The sequence below is a fragment of the Mauremys reevesii genome, linkage group 27, assembly GCF_016161935.1.
Source record: "Mauremys reevesii isolate NIE-2019 linkage group 27, ASM1616193v1, whole genome shotgun sequence".
Taxonomy (NCBI): domain Eukaryota; kingdom Metazoa; phylum Chordata; order Testudines; family Geoemydidae; genus Mauremys; species Mauremys reevesii.
The window spans coordinates 4,036,530-4,053,984 of record NC_052649.1 but is presented as its reverse complement, the minus strand read 5'-3'; the positions used below and the strand labels follow the sequence as shown (position 1 = coordinate 4,053,984).

The 17,455-nt window shown below is 44.7% G+C and overlaps 1 long non-coding RNA gene across 1 annotated transcript; it reads right to left on the bottom strand.

The window, feature by feature from the left end:
• Window positions 1-353: 353 nt before the first annotated feature.
• On the bottom strand, window positions 354-6,521 carry LOC120392233. Its single transcript, XR_005591620.1, has 3 exons — window positions 6,400-6,521; window positions 5,298-5,398; window positions 354-1,305 (listed from the first exon to the last, which is right to left on the bottom strand). It is a non-coding gene; the product is annotated as an uncharacterized LOC120392233 (long non-coding RNA).
• Between the last annotated feature and the right edge of the window lie 10,934 nt (window positions 6,522-17,455).

Here is a 17,455-nt window from a genome sequence, read left to right as displayed (position 1 = left end):
CTGTGCCTCCTGGGGGCTCGATCTGGACTCAGTGGGACCTTTCCCATGGATTTAAAGCGGGAACAGACATAGGCCTTGTAAGGGGCTAGTTCCCACAATCTTTACTGGTTCTTACTCTTTTGACGCCAGAGGGAGTTTTTGCCTGTGTAAAAGCGCAGGATCTGGCCCTCCAATTATTTAATTACAGATGCGCCGCGTTTTTAGAGATGCAATTTCCAACCGAAAGACTCAACCGCCCCCCCCCCCGACCTTTCCATTTGCTTCAAAACCAGGAGCAACAAGCAGCTCGTTCATCACCCCATGAGGGGACCCCGCTTCGCAGCACACAGCTATAAAGTTTCTTTATTCTTTTCAGTGCAAGAGGATGTCATTGAAATTAACGATGTGCCTTGATCGACCTGTCAATTTCACTACACCGCCGCCCCTAATGGAGTCTGCAGATGACAGAGGATCAAACATACATTTTTAGGAATAGTGCACAGGATTGCTTAGCAAAGGCAAAGAAATCCATTTAGTACAATTGTCTTCCTCTCTTCTTTTTACCCTGCCTGTGTGCCGGCTGTAAGAAAGTTACGTCTGTGCTGGAAAGCTTTGCAATCTCAGCCTCTGTGAGCATTACATGAAAGTACAAGTCTACCCGTCGCTCAAATTCAAAGGAATGGACTCATCTTGCTTTCATTGAACGCCAGTGACAAACCTTAACTGGAGTAGGATCTGGCCCGGTTACCTTCATGCCGTCCCCTACTACCGCATGCAAAATAGGAGACTGGTTTAATTTAATTCCAACTGAAACTCACCGTAAAAATAACGTCTTCTTTTCACCTGCCCTTTGAGAGTTTATGTCCCAACATATCCTATGATGTCAATAATTAAGTAGTCCGTCCTTTTCCGAAATGGCTAAAATGGCTTTGATCTATTGATTCTGTTATTTTTAAATCAAAATCAAATGAAGACCAAGGTGGCTTGAAAGAGAGATTTAAGAATAAAAAAACCTGGATACAAAACTGATTGGCAAATTTTCTCTGATTCGTTTTCACATATTGTATCTGTGTTGTTCCTTCTGATCAGTGTTTTTTCATACTATATTATGATCGAATGCAACTTTCCTTGAAAGCTAATTTGGTGCCTTAACTTCATTCTAGTGTCAAACTTCTGCAGCTCCTAACTTTGGCTTTTATCGTCGGCACAATTTTGAGCTTTGTACTGGATCGAAACTGAGTAGATTCCTTGTTTCTTGTTGCTCGTGTGTTTCGCTTCAGGTCTGGAAAGGGCAGGATTTTTCCTCTTTTCGTGCTGCACTCGGGGCTGAAATTAGAAATGCGTGAAAGCCAAACTTTTGTGTGTCTCGCTGTGCTAAAAGCAATCTGCACTGTTACACCCTGCGACGTGCATTGATTGGAATTATTCCGATTATATTGTCCTCTGTGCCACGAGAGGAGATCAGTACAAATCTCCCCAAGCCTACACAACCCTCACAGGGCCTGATCCAGAGTCTATTGAAAACAAGAGGAGCCTTTCCATTGACTACAAGGGCTCATGGAGAGACTAGAATTATGTAATGTGTATCTTGCACAGAACCTTCACAGCAGAGAATGGAACCAAATCTGTAGGATTAGAATAAAGGTATTTACATATTCGTGCAACATTCGGAGTGAGGTACCGTTCTGAAGCACTTAGAATATAAAACCGAATGGAATTTCGATACAAACTCTGCTCAGATAAGAAACGTTGGGTTTTTTTCCCTGCTACTTGTTAATACAGTTTGTTCATCTTTGATGCAAGCAAAATGAAATCAGTGCTGGTCTTGTTACAGTCACTCTTCCCTGCCCCTGTAGCTGTATTTTTACAAGTAATTAAATGAACCTGCGAAGGGAGGAGGGAATTCTTATTCAAATGCCAAAATATTCACGCGTGGGAAAGACACTGTGCGCGTGAATTTGGTTTTAGGCAGAATATCCACTTTCTGGGTGCCCTTCAATCTGGAGGTCCATTAGTTAGCATCCAAACTGAGAGACAAACGTTCGGCTCAGTTCTATTCGGCGCTTTGGGTGAGGATGGGTCTGAAAGAGACTCATGTCTCACAAATGCTCAAAAACTGGGTGTGTTTTTTACCTAGCCGCCCTGCAAAGCTGTTATCAAGCGAGATCCATGAAACTCCAGAAGTCGACTCAGAACCCATCCTCCCCCCTGCCATGGCGCGACCTACAGCAGGTTGAGCTAAAGATGGATTTCCTAGGCGTGATGGTGAGTTTTTAAATCAGACCCCATGAACATGACCCAGACCCACTGACGTCAATGGGTGTCTTTCCACTGATTTACAGGGGCTTTTGATCAGCCCCTGGTAGCTCGAGGGTTTGTGCTTAATGTCTACAGGGGGGAAATACACATGCACTACATTCCATCTTGGAAAAGTGATGAATAACCAGGAAAGAAATGGGTGTTTGTCGAAGCACTACTGATGGGTTGACTGGAAATGAGCCCCTTCCCTTCCCAGTCTTTGACAATCTGGGCTTTGGGAAGTGAATTTGAAAACAAGCTGTTTTCATTTGGCTTATTTCAGAGGGAAACGCTCCCAATTTTGGAGCCAGTCTGTGGTGAATAAACAATTATTAAACTACAGTGAGCAGAGAAACAAATCTAATACCTCAGCTGGCTTGCTTGCTTTCAGCTGCGAGCCAAATTCTGCTCTCAGTTGTCCCTAGTGTCAATTCGGAGTGGCTCCCTTTACACCTGTGTAACCAACAAGCGACGTTTGCCCCCTCATTAATTTCAGCTGAAGATCAGTTTCAACGGGAAAAATGAAATTTTTATGCAGGTGGAAGAACGGAGGGGCCGCTTCGTTGCACATGTTAAACTGGAATTCACGGTGCACGATCCTTTTCTGCAAATTCCAGTCAGCTAGTAACTTTATCCGTCATAATGTATTACAGACTCCTGTAACGCACAATCTGCTTCGCGCAGGCATATTGGATTCTTGTTAATTGCTTTAAAACACGGGGATTGGAGTATTTTACTGTACTGTGTTCATTTTGGGCCCTCTGTTGTCTAGTGTTTGGGGGTGGGGGGGAAGGGCTCAGAATCGGGACTCCTGGGTTCAGTTCATAAATCCACCACAGTTCTCTCTGTGATTTTGGGCTGGGCACTTACCCTCCCTCGTGCCTCAGTTTCCCCAGTTCTATACTGGGAATAAAGTACCTTACAGTGGTGCGTAGAGGCATTTTTCATTCACGTTTGTTGCGAGTTTTTTTTTTAAATAAGAAAATGTTTATTGGCTGGTGCATTTTGAAGGAAATCTTCCGATAACTGAGAACCGGCTGGTGAACCAGGACATTCTGTGCTCAGGCTCCAGGCAACCCTTCACCACAACTCTGTGACTTGAATAGCTTGTGTCTCTTCCCCTCAGCAACACAGCCCAGGGGGGAAAATCTCTAATACAAATCTAAATATTAAGGATGGTAGTTGGTTTTTTTTTCCAAAAGCGCCGATCTCAGGGCAAATCTCAGTGAAAGTCAATGGGATTTATGTTTCTCTAAAATACTTCTAAACTGCAGCCTAAAACCGTAACGTAACTCTTGCGGATTTTTAATTCACCCGAATTTATGGGAATGCACAAACTTTCCGTGTGGATTTTAAAGTCACCTTAATAAGTTTGAATTTGTGTGACTGCCTTCATCCACTGCTCTGATAAATTGTATTTATTTCTTTCTATTACGAGAAAAAAGGGAATCCCTCTTTTCTATTAAGAGAAAAAAGGGAATCTACCCATACTCCTCAGCCACACAAATCCCCCCCCCACTCAACACACAAATCTACACACACATACACTCAACACTGCCCCTCAGCACTTGCAAAGATGAGCGTTACAGCTTTTGACATCTATGTATGACAAAGATGTGTTGCAATGAATAAAGATGGAGAAATGCATTGAGTTCCGTTAAGGCATATGAAAGGTTTAATGCTCTGGGGGATCCTTCCTTAGGCATGGGCAAACCAGCCCAAACTATATAGAAAGATTCAATATCGATTCTTGTATCCAGTTAGGAGCTGGCACGCTGGGAGATCTAGGCATCCATCAACTACCACTATCCTCTTTTATCTCCCTTGCACTTCAAGATAAACCCGAAGAATAATGTTTTAGAAGCACTTTCCCTTGGAAAATAAAAACTGAAAGCAAACTGTCGGGCTCGCAGGAGGTTTGAGTGTATTTGCTGGTCCCGTTAAAAGGGGGGAATTGGGATGTGCAAACATGGCAGGTGTACAGCGATCCGAGGAAAGAATGTTGAAAAGGTCAAAGGTACGTAGCACACCCATCCTGTGTTTGCTGGGGAAGGGACGGCGATCAATCGCACCTCAGGAAGAAGACTGGGTACCCCCCTTTCCCCAGCGGTATCCCCTTTCTTGTCTGGAGAATAAGGGGGCTACTTATGTCTGCAATCCAGTGAGTGCCCCGGGAGTCCAGCTTAAAGGGGGTTAATAACCCCGCCTGGAGTGATCCTTCGCTTCCATACTGCGAAGGCGGAGCGCTGGAATGGACACAGGTCTTGAGAAAGGCCTGGCGGTTCATGGAGCCCCATCGGAGCAAGCTGGAGAAGGCAGAAAGAAATTCCCCAAGTGTAAAGTATCAGAGGGGTAGCCGTGTTAGTCTGGATCTGTAAAAGCAACAAAGAGTCCTGTGGCACCTTATAGACTAACAGACGTTTTGCAGCATGAGCTTTCGTGGGTGAATACCCACTTCTTCAGATGCTCTTGCATCTGAAGAAGTGGGTATTCACCCACGAAAGCTCATGCTGCAGAACGTCTGTTAGTCTATAAGGTGCCACAGGACTCTTTGTTCCCAAGTGTAAAGCCAGCCCTGGTCGGGCAGGGGAGGGTCCTCAGGCCCAACAGAGCGTAGACGAGAGAGGCCAGAAATGGGGGAAGGACAATATTTGTTATGAGATAGATTTGTGGCCTGGATTGCAAAATCCTCTGTTTTTTGGTCCCCAAGGAGATTCATGCCAGGGCGTCTGCAGCCCCCTATTTTGGTTGGCCTGGATTCAGAAACCATCGAATTCCTTCCTCTGGAAAGTCCCCCACCCCTGCTACCCACTCCCCCCACCCACCTTACACGTTCATGCTTCCAGAAACCCTCCTAGTAAACAACTTTTGTCCAGGACCCAGGGCTCGGTTTTGCAACAAAATTCCAACTGAAGGGGGTGGGGGGCAGAGGTTGCCTCATTGGAGATTGCAGGATCAGGCCCTTCTGAGCTCATCAGTTTCTCTTATGACAAGTCTGTTAAGTTCATGGGGAGTTTTACCTGCAAGAGGGACTTCAGGATCGTGCTTCTAAAAGAGTCCCCGGGTGAATCCAGATTTCGCTGTGCTGTGGTCGGTGAAAGCGACATTCTGATGTGTTTTCCTGTTCCAAAATAGCAACGCATATGCTCATTTGTGCTATCATTTCCTGTAACGCTGCCCTGCGTTCTTATGCAGGGGCGTGGATTTAGCTAGCTTTAAAATCTCTTGCGGACAGATCAGTTTTCTTTTCTCATTTCCTGAAGAGACCCAATATTCATTTCATCCTTTACTTATTTTTTGTAAGGCCAACTTTTTCTTGGGTTTATGATTGTTCTAAAAGCTTCTCTCCCTCCGCTTTAAAAGAGGCAATACATATTTACCCCCAGGAGTATAATTAAAATTGTCTAGCCACCCCTAAGGAACTGAGCAGCCGGACAACGTGCTTATATTGTATTTTCTTAAAACTATGGGAGACTCGCTCTGTTTTCGCTTTGACTTGTTGGAGGGGAAAGATTCTGGGGGGTTTCAGCAGCATCCATATTCTTCCAGCCTTTATTCAGTGCTTCTATACCGTGATGGCAACTTTTCCCAACCTAGCGCTAAAAATTTCCCAAATCTGGTGAAAAATTCCCAGATCAATTTTTTTTTACAGAGCTTCTATAGCCTGGGAAATTTCCCAGATCCTGGGAATTTGTGAGTAAAATGTTTCAACTTGGGAAAATTGGGAATTTTCATTCAAAACATTTTACTCGCAAATTCCCCGATTTTGGAAAATTTCCCAGGCTATAGAAGCGCTGCCTTTATGCCTCCGTTAATTATCGATCACAGGTAATTAACAAGGCAGCTACCAATCTCTTGACCCTTTAAAATCGCTGGCAAGAACCTCCGTTTATAGGGGGAAATAGATCAGGAAACTAGTCTCGTGCCTCTACAGACACAACAGCCGTAAGGAGAGAGGAAGTTGCATTTAATTGTTATTTGGAAAACATGGCCTGAAAATATTGTTTTTAATTAAAAAGTCAACACACTTGCAATCTAAATGCGAAACCAAGGGCTCTAATGATCTTATGAAGGTTCATTAACTCCTCGCACAGCCCTGAAATACCCTCTTAAATTAATTACTTTAATTCTTCATCACGTTGAGCTCCCGAGGCTGCTAATTTAAGAATCTTGCGGTTTGGAGAGAGAGAGAAAACATATTAGTGCCCAGAGGATTAATGTGTCCAATACAGTATATTATAACGTAGTTTTATCTGGTGTGGGATTCATGTAAATTACGTTGCAAATTGTGTCGTAATATAGAATGGGCAACGTGTCTGCTAAACAAGGACACGCTGCTCGCCTGGATTTCAACGGGAGTTTTATTCAGTGAAAGTAACATGTGGCCCAGTTTTGCATTTGTTTAGCTAGTGCTGGCTCACAGCAGCGTAATTAAGGGATACAGTGTTTGCAAATTGAGCTGCAGCTTTAACCGTGTTCTTACGCAGCCGGTGAATTAAAGAATTCACGGTTTCTCAGTTCATTGTTTATCAAGAATGCTACAACTTTCAAGTCCTCCCGGGACAGTAAGAGGATTGCATGGAAGAAATCAGGAGTGAAATCCTGGATGAATGGGCTTGAATGGCAAGAATCCCATTGATTTAAATAGGGCCAGGATTTCATTCCATGATCCTGGTTCTATTAAAGTCTAAGGGAGCTTTGCCATTAATTTCACTGGAATCAGCAGGATCGGGCCATATCTGATCTCTAAAAGAAACTCAAGGGGAGCCCCCAGACTGCTTGACAGGGGATTTTGTTTACCACAATTTTCAGAAACTGCAAAAAAATAAGGGCAATCCTGAGAAATGGAAAACCTGCGTCTCATTGTCCCTTGCTAGACAATAGTGAGAGTGTTGTTTTGAGAGTCCATTAGGATGATCAGCTCCTTCTCGGCGTTTAACAGTTAATATATAAAATACAATATTGACAATCCACTCAAATAAATATATTCATATTCATAACAAAACACATAACATCATTAACAATCCAAACAACAATAACTGATAACAATAACAACACACACAAACAGCAACCACAATACAAACAACTGATAACACTGACAACATATACAATGACAACGCAAACAACAGCAACCACAACACAAACAACTGATAACCATGACAACAACACAAACATCGATACCTGCACAAACACCAATACTAAGAGGGTCTATATTCCCCAAACACCTGTCCTATAAGTTGAGGTTTTCTTTTTCTTGTGGTTTGGAAACCATCCTATCTCGTTATATGACATTCCTATGATTGGCCTGGGGGGCGAACTCCTCTACTGATTGTGTGGGTAACATTTCGGAACAAATTATTCCATCGCACCCATATATTACTAGCTCTTCAGCATTGGCTGCTCTTTTAACCTCATGAACCACTCCAGCAGTCTGACTGAATACCTGGGGGGTTGGAATGGGTGAGGGGATAGGTGACGGTGCTAGTTAAGAGTTCAGATCTGGAGGCTTCCTGACTTTATGAGTGGTCTCATGATACGTCTAGGCCATACATTGGAGTTGTGACTGGGGAACTCAGGAGATCTGGTTTCTCTTGCTGGGCCTGCTATGTGATTATGGGCACCTCATGAGAACTCCCCCATCTGCTTGTATCCCTCTGTTGCCTCTTTGTCTTATACTTAGATTGTGAGCTTCTTGGGGTGAGGAGTTCTGGGTTTGTCCTGCACCTAGCAACATTGAGTCCAGCCGCTGTCCAGACCCATGACTGGAGCTCTCAGAGACTAGGGTAATAACAACAGCATGTGAGCTGGTGTAGCAGGGACTGTCGATGTGTATGTAAGAACCATCTGGTTTTGGGTTTATAGGTGCTACCATAACGATAATCATTATTGTGGAAGACAGTGTGACCTAGCACCTTGTTTAAAACAAGGGACTGAATCAGCAGCTCCCCCAATAGGCTAATGACTTGCTTGCTGTGTGATGTCAGACAAGTCCTTCGCTTCTCCCAGCCTTATTTTCCTCCTCTGTAAAATGAGGGTGTTCATACCAATGCATCCTAGTAAACGGATTTGAGATCCTCCAATCAAATACAGCTATGTAAGGGCAAACTGCTGTATTTATGAATAATGAATTGTTATTATTTATTTTCTATCTGGATGGCACTCCAGAATAAGCTAAGCACGTCGGTACTTGGATGGGGAATGTCCGAAGAGATGGGAGGGGAAGGGCTGAAGGCAATCCTACTGATGATGAAGGAGCTCTTCCCATTCCACTACTGAACTCAGGGTCCAAGATGGAGGCAGGATGTGTTGTGCCATTGGAAAGGAGGTTCCAAAGAAGATGGATCTAGACTGTTCTCAGTGGTGGCAGATGACAGAACAAGGAGTAATGGTCTCAAGTTGCAGTGGGGGAGGTTTAGGTTGGATATTAGGAAAAACTTTTTCAATAGGAGGGTGGTGACGCACTGGAATGGGTTACCTAGGGAGGTAGTGGAATCTCCTTCCTTTGAGGTTTTAAAGGTCAGGCTTGACAAAGCCCTGGATGGGATGATTTAGTTGGGGATTGGTCCTGCTTTGAGCAGGGGGTTGGACTAGATGATCTCCTGAGGTCCCGTCCAACCCTGATATTCTCTGATTCTAAGGTGGCATGTAAAATCCAGATCTTGACATCTAGTAGCTATTAAAGATCTCATGCTACTTTTGGCAAGGGGAGGGCTGTTGCCTCAATGACCTGGACCCAGTAAAGTGCTGGTCTGGATAACTACATTCTGCCCTTCTACTTTCCCCTGCAGTATCAGAGTGTTATGGGATTATTCTTCTCCACTTCCTGCTTTAATCTGCAGTGTTGCTGTGGGCACGTAAAGCAGTTGCTGCATTCCATCTCACTGCCGTTCATCGGTGCTTAAAGTGATATAGAATTTATAAAGAATTTGGAATTAAACAAGCAAAACCATTGGCATGATAAACAGCCTCCTTAGGCCTGGGATACCAAGAGCACTGGAGTTAAGCCTGAGGCAAATTGGCAGAGCATACACGTTCCAGGACTGCAGTCACAGGGTGCTCTGGGTCTGGCTCAGATGGAGTAAACGGAGCTATGCAAGGTTGGGAGAAAAGGGGTAACGCTGTTCAAGGCTGGATAGCACAGGTGGAGTCGGATAAGGCTTGCAAGTGGGCTTCTGATCCAGAAATACCCCAGGTCTATAGCAGAAGCAGGATCACAGACAAAATTCAGTCTAAGGGACTGCAGAGTGGTTTAAAAAAAAAATCAGTGTGGAGGTCATAACACAAGAAGTCCAACACAGAGCCAAAATTCGTACTGACTACAATAGTCCAGGTCTAAATTGCAAAGGAGAAGATCATCCCTGCTAGGCAGCCTATGTAAATTCAATCGAACTTTCCATGGTGAAGGTTGGCAACAGACATGTTTGCAGTAGATACTTTTTTTTCTTGGTAACAACAGATTATTGATATTGCAGATCTTCTCCTTGAGCATCTTCCTCATTGGACCCTGTGCTCCCTTACTCATACTCACCGATATCCATGGAGAGGAGATATCCGGGCTCCTTAGGGCTTCATGTGGGGAAGCTTTTGTTGTGGTTTGAGGTCTCTTTCCATGCCCATTCATCTCAGAGCACCCATATAAGGATGTCAGCCTAGATTATCATAGTGGTTCCTTCTGGCCTTAACATCTATGAATCTCAGCCTTCAGAATCTATGAATCTCAGCCTCAGCCTTATTTGGTCCTGCCATGAGGGCAGGGGATTGGACTCAATGATCTCTCGAGGTCCCTTCCAGTCCTAGAGTCTATGAATCTATGAATGGCAGTATGATCCCCTGGATTGGGCCCTGGGGTGCTTGGTTCTGTTCCTAGCTCTGCCCTGCCAGGTGACCTCCTCCCCTCATTTTCTTTGTACCTCCTCCCACATTTCGTCTCCATTCATGTAGGTTGGAGTCTGATCTAGATTGGAGCTTCTAGGTGCCGCTGTACTCCTGAACAAAATCATACAAAATAATTATTTCAAATCATGTCTTTCCCCAGAAGTCTTCACAATTTGAGTTAATCTCAGATCCCGCCTTTTCCCCTTGTTTATGTTGCCCTGGCGTCTGATTTTACTATATTTTAAATATATATTGTTTATTATAATTGTGCTTTTATTTTTTCTGACATGCCCAAAGCAAGGAACTTTGCAAATAAAGACAGGGAAAAAATTGTCAGATATATATGCCTAAAGATAGGCACACAAATCCTAATCTATGCACCTAAATACTTGGTTTAATTTTCAGAAGTGATGAGCACCCACAACTTTACCATTGACTTCAATGGGAGCTGCAAGCGCTTTGCATCTTTGAACACCAGACCACTTATTTAGAAGCCTAAATATAGATGTAGGAAGCAAATTTTAAAGGTATTTAGGGGCCTAAATATGCAGATAGACACCTGAGCCCAGCTCCAACATGGTATTTAGGCTCCTAACTTCCATTGATTTCAACAGGAGTTAGGCACTACCTTTTGACAAAGTCGATTTAAATTTTTGGCTACAGCTGTTGTTATACATTGTAATGGCTTCATTCGGAAGGTGTATTGGACAAGTGCTTTTCAGTTCTAGGAATAAAGTTGCTTATACCTGTACTGTATTGTCCTTAATCGGTTACAAGTATTACTTCTGAAGCTGCCTGGTGCTGGATCAAGTAATACCAAGAAGGGATTTATTAATTCAATTAACTGGATACGTGTACACAAGAAATACGGGTTTAGAGTGCATTAAATTGGTTTATTTAATTCATTGGTTATTTGTGTAGGAGAAAAGCAGGATCGGGTCCTTTATGCTCTGACACTAATTATACGGGGTTTAAACACAATTTGCCCTGTTCCCTAAAACTCATGTTAAGTCCAAGTTAACTTTAGCGCGGTTTTTTTTTAATTATTATTATTTTCCCCCCAAGATCAATTTTGCTAGCACCGCTCCTGGTCTAGGGTACCCGAGGCTGACGCCATAAAGAGCAGCCCTGCTCCTATTTGAAATTGATTGGACTTTCCCGTTGACTTCGATGGTAGCTGGACCAGTCAGTAGCGAGCCTGAATTCCCTGCTCGAAAACGTGCAGCCTTCTGCAGAAAGCCAGCGGTGGGCAATCGAATTGGAAAGGCGATTCGTATAGACTGCAGAGAAACCAAAAAGGTCTCGGGGCTGACTCGGAACAAGCCGGGTGAGTCGTGACATAATTGCAATTTAAAATAAATACAGAGACACTTTTCCCCTCCGTCCCCCATTCTATATAAGTTGCAAGAAGCCCTCGTTTGCTGAACTCTTATTCCCCTCTATTGTGAGGATTTCAGCAGTCAGAGTCCTTGCTCCTCGGTGGATCACGCTTCTGGTGTAAATCCTTGGGCAGGGGGGGGGCAGATCCCTGACAATTTACACCCAGCTAAGGAGCTGCCGCTTATAACTGAGAATCTGGCGTAGGCAAAACTCCCAGTCAAACCAATTGGTCGGTTGCCGACCTGGTCAGTCTCAATTCAGTCCGGAGACAAGGTGGGCGAGGTAATATATTTTGGGACCAGCTTCTTTTGGTGAGAGAGACAAGTAGGGTGACCAGATGTCCCGATTTTATTGGGACAGTCCAGATTTTGGGGCCTTTTTCGTATATAGGCACCTATTACCCCCCACCCCCGTCCCCAATTTTTTACACTTGCTATCTGGTCAGCCTAGAGACAAGCAACACGGTATGGTATCATTTCAATGTCATTTTCAGAGCAACCCTGCTTCCTACAAAGCAAAAAACCAGATACGATTAAAGATGATTTAAAAAAAAAAGATCAAAACACTTGTCATGATTAAAGCAGATCATATCAAACCCATTCCCCAGAAATTCATTTCTGGGGAAAAACACGGAGATTTCTGTCTCCTGTTTGTAACACTGCTAACTTTTCCTGCCCACCGCCAACAAAATGAATCTGTACCGTATCCCACTTAAAGGAATCTCAGCAAAATCCGATGAATAATTAGATTTCACCATTTTCATGTCCTAAAACGTCTGGAGTCTCTCTCCGTGAATATTAGGTTTTTCCTTAACATTCGTCCTTTCATACTGATCTATGCAGTTCTACAGGTTAATGCATTCTCTCCCTGGGCCTGATCCAGAGCACATTTCAAGTCAAGGAGATACTTTTAATGAGGTTTCGGATCAGCTCACTCTCATCGGAACGTATTTGCTTCTCTGTACGAACCCTCCACATATTGAAAGTTAATCTTTTCAGACCTGGGAATCTACAGAAAACTTTATAACTGGAAACGAGAGGGAAATAGAAGGGAAATATATATTTTAAAAGCATCTATTCTTGGTCACATTTCTGACTACACTGACCAGTTTTGTATTTGTCTGGATTTACAGGTCTTTTGTTTGTAACGTAATTTTTTTTCTCTATAATATGCGAGGAGGAGCTAACATTATTAACTCCAATTTTACCAGTCTATGGCGGTGTAATTATTCCCATGAAAGGCTTACGTGGGTCATTCTATTTTCTAACCTAGAACTAGAGGCAGGTTTTCTGCAATCAGGATGTGATATGTCTCATCCTGGGTAACGGAGCCGATCAGCCGGTTCGCTTTTTCATTGTGCGGTCTGACACATTAACTTATTGATTTTCAAGAAGCTGCAAATGCGGGAAAAGCACAGAAGCTTTCCTACTGCAAAGTCAAACGTCGTTTGGCTGTTTTAATTAATTGTCACTGCACCTTTCAGTTAATACCGGACCCTGGCTATACGCTACATTGAAAATATTCATCCGTCCCTCTTTTACAGCCGTATGGCGATGTATCTCTTCTAAGATTAAAATTGCAGAAAGGCATGGAACTAACGTCGCCAAGGCTTAGTTACGGCAGCAAAACGCAACAAGCCCTTCTGTAAAGGCTGAACAGCACGTGAAAGCTACAACGTGCAATCCAGAGCGTCAGGCTACAACGAATGTCTAGCACAGGGGGTCTCAAACCGGGGTCGGGACCCCTCAGGGGGTCGTGAGGTTATTACATGGGGGGTCGCGAGCTGACAACCTCCACTCCAAACCGCGTTTTGCCTTCAGCATTTATAACGGTGTTAAATATATAAAAAACGATTTTTTTAATTTTGGGGGGGGGTCGCACTCAGAGGTTTGCTGTGTTAAAGGGGTCTCCAGTACAGAAATTTGAGAACCACTGAGAACCAGGCAATTCTCCAAACAGGAACAAGAAAATAGTTTCCTGATCTCAGCTGTTGCCTTGCCGGGTCAAGGTGTCCAAATCTGGGGTTACATCTATCATTGCGCAAAATCCCCTCATCATTTTAATGGGAAGTTCTCGTTACGAAATGATGGAACAATATGATCTATTTCATGGGATAGATAGATAGATAGTGGGCTGTGTATGGAGAGAGATAGATGGCTGTGTATGGAGATAGATAGATATTGGGGCGTGTGTGAAGATCGTTCAAATTATGAGTGCAAATGCTATACGCAACTAACAATCACGTTATTTCGTCAGCCTTACGAACTCTTATTTACACAGAGATGTGTGTGTATAAACAGAAGTATAACTATAAATGAATAATGAGAGTCTGAACTACAACATACAATACATCTCTGCGCTGGTTGCTGCGTCTCGTGGGGATGCAGGCGCCAAGGCGGCGTGCGGGGTGACCCTGTTGCGGTTACATCAATGGATAGATTCGTTCGTTCTTTGTTCGGTTGCGCTTTGCAAGCGGCTGTTTTCTTCCCCGCGCGTTTTGTCTGCGAGGCTTTTAAAGCTCCGCAGGAAATGCCCGGGCGCTTTCAGGCTGGGATGACGGGCTGAAGGGGTGAAACCCGCAGCGAAACCCTTCACCGTAAGAGGCAGCGGATGTTTGAAACGTGCCTTAAAGCCGATAGCGCCCCACACCCATCTCCGAACGATCATGGGCTGGGGGAGAACCGGGAAAAGCCTTTCCTGCCCGGAAGCGCTACATAGTCGCTACTTAGTATCAGAATGATCATTATTAAAACTCAGCCCCTCATGAGGAAGCCCCCCTCTGCTTTGGGAGACTCCTGGCAGCTTTGGAGCCGGGTCCGATCATTATTTGCGTGACTCACTGGAGTAATTCCTAGTGGAAGTCAATGGGACTTTCACTGTGAGGGAAGCAAGCAGGATTTGAAGGGGCTTTTTAATTACGGATCCTCTGACTCTATCCTGCTCCCCACGGCGATACGTCGGAGCCCCAAATCACCTCCTTTAGGACCTAAATACCTTTCTTCACCTGCTGCTCCCGTGAAAATCAAGGACGATCTTTTCCCCTTCGCAGGGGGGAGAAAATAGAGCCCTGATGCTCCTGTGTGGCTCAAATGTGTCACCGTCAGGGAAAAGTGAGAGGGGATAGACACCGCGACACGGAGCGCCAGGCACTGTCCCTAAAATAACGACCGGTTAAGCAAAGCCCACTGCGTGGATTTAGGAGGGGAAACGAAGAGCCTGATGCGCCCAAAGCGAAGGCAGAGCTGAGGCGCGCCAGGGGGTCACCGACCCCAGGGGCGTGTTTCTAATTCCGCCTCCCTTCCAGACCGGTTGTCAGGCAAACCTGTCACGGCCGCAGGTTGGGCGAACAGCGGGTTACAAAGTCCCGGGGGGGGGGGGGGTCACCTCCCCCGATTTCTGTCAAAGCGAGTTTCCAGCTCAGCTGCTCCTAGTTACCCTTCTCCCCGTCCCTTTCCCCAGTAGGGTTTCCTCTGTCCTTCCGTGTCCTTCAAAGCCCAGCAGGTCAAAGCCAGTGGACTGACCCCACAGAAGAGAAAACTCAACACTTTCCCCTAAGGAATCAGTCATCCCCTTATGATCCCCTTGCAGTACCGCATCTTTCGGTGACATTTCCCCGTTCCCAGCTTAGGGTCCTTTCGTTTGGAACTTCAAGGAGATCGGGCGAGTTTCTCCTAAGATATGAAACAAAATCTTTTTTTCTTTTCAATTAAAAAAAAACAGCCAGGGTGCAAAAACCAAACCAACCGCGACAGGAGAAGACATGGAAATGCAACGTCGTGCTCTGTTTTTAGGGCAGCTGTATTCAGTGGCGGAGGGGGCTTTACGTTTATTAATGTGTTACTTCTATAAGGCGATCAATTTCCTCTCCTTTCTGGTGGGGCAATCCAATGCCCGTTTGCTGAGTCACAGACAATCAGGCGGTGTAATTATACATGGTCATTTCTTACACAAGTGATCCTGTCTCCTCGTCACCCTTCTAGGTGCTTGTACATTAGCTGTAGTCATTTTTACAGTACAGGATTCTGTCTCAAGGATTCTCCAGTTGCTGGGTTTTATTGTCTTGTGTCACAGTTCATTTTTAATAACTGGGCTGATGAGACAGGTAGGGCCAATTTTCAAAGGAGATCTGATTTTTTGCAGCACCCACAGTTGCAACAGACAGGCTTTCAAAAACACCCAGCACCCACTGTGACCGTATGGAATTGTACTGGGGTCTTTTGCGCATCTGGCCACTTATTTTGATGCTTACCTGGGAGTTGACCTCCTTAGAAAAATTGACTTCAGTTATGAGAGAGCTTTTAAAAACTCTGCACATTGTGAAAGAAAGAAAGAAAGAAAGAAAGAAAGAAAGAAAATATTGATATCTAAAAGTGTTTGCAATGATGGCCCATTTCTCCCTTTTTCAATTTAGAATTCAAATATTGCCTCAAACATGCTATTCATGAAATAACATCTAATTTTTACCCTAAAATTCCCCACTGACTAATACTCCCCATTATTTATATTTATTCTCTTATCATAAGGATTGTTGAAGAACATACTTTTCACACTTTTATCACCTGGGTCTTTTCTGATTCATTGAATGACCTTTAGTAAAATCTACATATTTAACACCCGCTTTAACACCTTCTTTTTCATATCTGATAGATTGTAGCGTGCCTAAAAATCAATAGCATAAAAATCAATGTGCCTTAAAAATGTCATGAGAAGTGTCTGTTAATTATGGGTCAGATTTTCAAAGTAGCTCAGGTTCAGAGGCTTGGCTCTGTTCTCAGCGGCAAAGTTCCCATTAGCTTTAAGGGCTCGGAATTGGGTCAAAAATGTTCAGCACCCACAAATGGGAGCTTACTTCCAGAAGTGCTCCGCACCCAATCTGCAGAACTTTTGCACAATCTGACCCTGATTGTGGCTGCGGAGATCTTTTGAAAATATGGCCCTAAATGCCTGATCCAATGTCCATTATAATCAATGGGAAGATTCCCATTGACTTTAAGGAGTTTTAGATGAGGCCTTTTCCAGCCGATGATTGGCTAATACTAATAGCTACATGTACCCTAACAAAAACAAAATGTGCCAGCTGAGTGACTTCAGCCCATCTCCTTGTGTAGAGGCCTTTATTAAACAGTCTTGTGTATGAAAAGGGTGGCACTATTGACTCAAAACCACAAGACGACCAAGGAATTTCATCATCCCCATTTTACAGATGGGGCAACTGAGGCACAGATACTTGCCATGGTCATTCAACAGGTCAGTGGCAGAGCTGAGACTAGACCCCAGCTGTCCTGAATCCCCAGCCCAGCCATCTCTCCAGGAGGGCACATTGCTTTGTTATGTTTTGTCTCTGGTTAACAAGGCTTTTGTTCATTGGCTTCATGGAGAGGGGGCATCTCCGTGTTGGCTGATTTACATATAGCCAATAAGAGGGCCTTGTTCCTCTTTAGTCTCTTCCCTCATTTGTTGGTCTCTGCTCTTGAACAAAGGCCCATTCCTTGTAGCAGCCTGTCACAGACTCACAGATCGTGCCCACTCTTGGCCCGTGCGGTCCGTGGGGGGTGCCCCTTTCAGTGAGACAGCTCTTCTCCGGGGTCCACTCTCCCTCGGGGTTAGGCCCCTCCACCTCCTGGAGCCACACCTCCCTGAGCCTTAGCACGCCTGTCTCTCACTGTGGGCCCTCTCAGGGAGTCCACGCGCTCTGGACCCCCGGGGCCTCCACCCCCCGAAAGGGATTGATGCCACCCTGTTCTCTAGACCGGCGCGACTCTCAGACAGTGTAAAACAGGAGGGTTTATTGAGTGTTGAACACAGCACAGGAAACTCTCAGGGCCTCAGGCCTGGCTTCCCTCAGCCCAGCACATCCCAGTCTCCCCTGCATCCAGGTGGGCTCTGCCTGCTCCCTCTCTCCAGCCCGGAGCATCCCTGCTTC